At 35.4% G+C, this 2,335-nt stretch overlaps 1 pseudogene; it reads left to right on the top strand.

Annotated features, from left to right (window-relative positions):
* LOC110338586 overlaps window positions 1–89 on the top strand; it is a 1,437-nt pseudogene extending 1,348 nt beyond the window's left edge.
* The last annotated feature ends 2,246 nt before the right edge of the window (window positions 90–2,335 follow it).

The raw sequence follows: 2,335 nt of genomic DNA, 5'->3' as shown, positions 1-2,335 counted from the left end.
GTTCAGGATCTTCAAAGGACACTATTTGCTACCAAAGTAAATCAGTATTTTGAATGTGCTTCTCTTGGTTTCTATTCTAGTTCCTATAAGCATTTCCACCAGAACTTGAGGCAAAACATAAGGAAGCTGTTTCTTTTAAAGTACAAACACCACCAAAAATATCAGTGTACATACTGCTTTATGTATTTGGCTGGCTTTTGTTTTTTAAAAGGTTTAAATACCAAAAAAGGAAAAAAGGTATAANATTGTATGAAGACAGATGAGGTACACACCTTCTGTGCCGTTTGAAGCACTTGTTTTACTAACTTACTAGATCCAGTTTGAATTGAATTCACAAGGTTTCTTACAACTCCATGGCTTATTTTACGTGTCTACATCCTGACCAGTGGTTTCAAAAGCACATTTAGTGACTGCAGTAAGAAATGCTTCTTTAGACACATCTTCATTGCGAGCCTCTCATCGCATATGCTCTTAGAGTTCTGTACGTAGGATGTTTGTTTTGTATTTTTGTATTGTATATGGGCTTTTCAAATGTGACAGTTAAATGCATCTTTAATAGTCACAGACAAGAGATGATAAAATGTCCTTGAAAATGACAATGTTGAGTTTGGAGGCAGCTTCGGTGAGTTTCCTGGGTGGTGATGATTCACTGGGCAGTTTTTACTGCAATGACTTCCCAGAAGCAGCGCGGATAGTCCTAACACTTTGTTCACTACAATTTANTTTACTTAATAAGCCCCAAGTAAAATGATGGAAATGTACATAGCACTATTAGTTCATACATGATTTAAGTATATCAAGATACATAAATTTAACATTTATGTCCGCAAACTGTCCATTTGTCCATTTTACTGTTTGTTGAAATAACACCTCTCCTACATATTCTTTACTTGACTCGAATAACAAATTAACCTGAGGTCAAGATGGAGAGAGACGACTGAGCTGAATGTCTTTACTAAAATTACAATAAATTTTGTCAAACTTGAAAAAAAAAAAAAAAAAGAAAAAGAGGCCATGAATTTGGGGGTTGGGATATGGGAGGAGTTGGAAGGAAGAGAAGGAGGGGGAAATGATATAAATATACTACTAGTATATGAAATTCTCAAAAAATGTAAAATTAAAAAAAATAAAACTTTTAAAACAATGAAAGTAGAGACACAAATATAAAAATCTTCAACACAGAGAAAAAAGAAGTAATGGAGGGAAATTTATAGCTACATTCTTCTTCTCTACCTACAAAGAAAAAAAGGCTACTAAATAAATCACCTACTGCTACATAGCAAGAAACTTGGGACCAAAAACTAAAGCATGACTTGGTTTTGACTCAATCCAAATAAAGCTAGGAATAATTATTCTTAGAACAGAAATACAGGGAATAGATTGAAAAACTGATACAAACACCAACGAAGACAAACAGCAATGGCAAAGCCAAAGTCAGACTAGAAAGAGCAAAGACTCACATAAAATCAGAGAGGAGAAGAGTGACTAACAGTTGTCATGACAAAAATACAAAAGATCATTACAGGTTATTATTAACTACATGCTAACAAATATGGCAACCTGCAAGAAATGGAAAAAATTCTTGAACTCATACACCTTACCAAGACTGAGTCATGCGAGCTTGACCAGGCCAAACCACAAGTAATGAGATTCAGTCAATAATGAACTCTCCACTGAAGAAAAACCAGGACCAGAAGGGATCACTAGTAAATCCTACCGAACACTTAAACCCTAATTCCAATTTTCCCTTTTTAATACACTATTTTTACTTATTCTTTGAGTATTTCAAGCAAGCATAAAATGTATTTTGATCATATTTATCTCCTGTTCCAATTCCTCTTAAATTATTCTCAAAAATAAAAATAAAGAGGAGGAATTCTCTCAAATGCATTTCCCAAGTCCAGTGTTACCAAAACTATCAGAGTAAAGAGACAGCCTACAGAACAGGAGGAAATATATATGAGCTAGACATCAAACAGGACCAACCTCTAGAATACATAGAAACTCTAAAATTTAATAGCAACTCAACTTACTGAAATGAGATATTTAAAGTGCTGGAAGAAGGGGTTTAAAGTTTTTAACATAATTATGAATATTTGTGAAGACTTATGCTGGGGTGATTTGAATAAGAATGGCCTTCATCGGTTCATACATTTAGATGTTCAGTCACCAGGGAGTGGCACTATTTGAAAAAAAAATTAAAAAGATTGGGAGGTGTGGCCTTGTTGGAGGAAGTGTGTCACTGGTGAGCTTTGAGGTTTCAAAAGCCCATGTCAAACCCAGTATCTCCCCCTCCCCCTCTCCCTCCCCTCCCCTTCCCCCTCCCCCTCCCCCT

Source organism: Mus pahari, chromosome 22 (assembly GCF_900095145.1).
Source record: "Mus pahari chromosome 22, PAHARI_EIJ_v1.1, whole genome shotgun sequence".
NCBI classification, from domain to species: Eukaryota; Metazoa; Chordata; class Mammalia; order Rodentia; family Muridae; genus Mus; species Mus pahari.
Note: the sequence above shows the minus strand (reverse complement) of the source record. Positions and strands in the feature narration are given on the sequence as shown.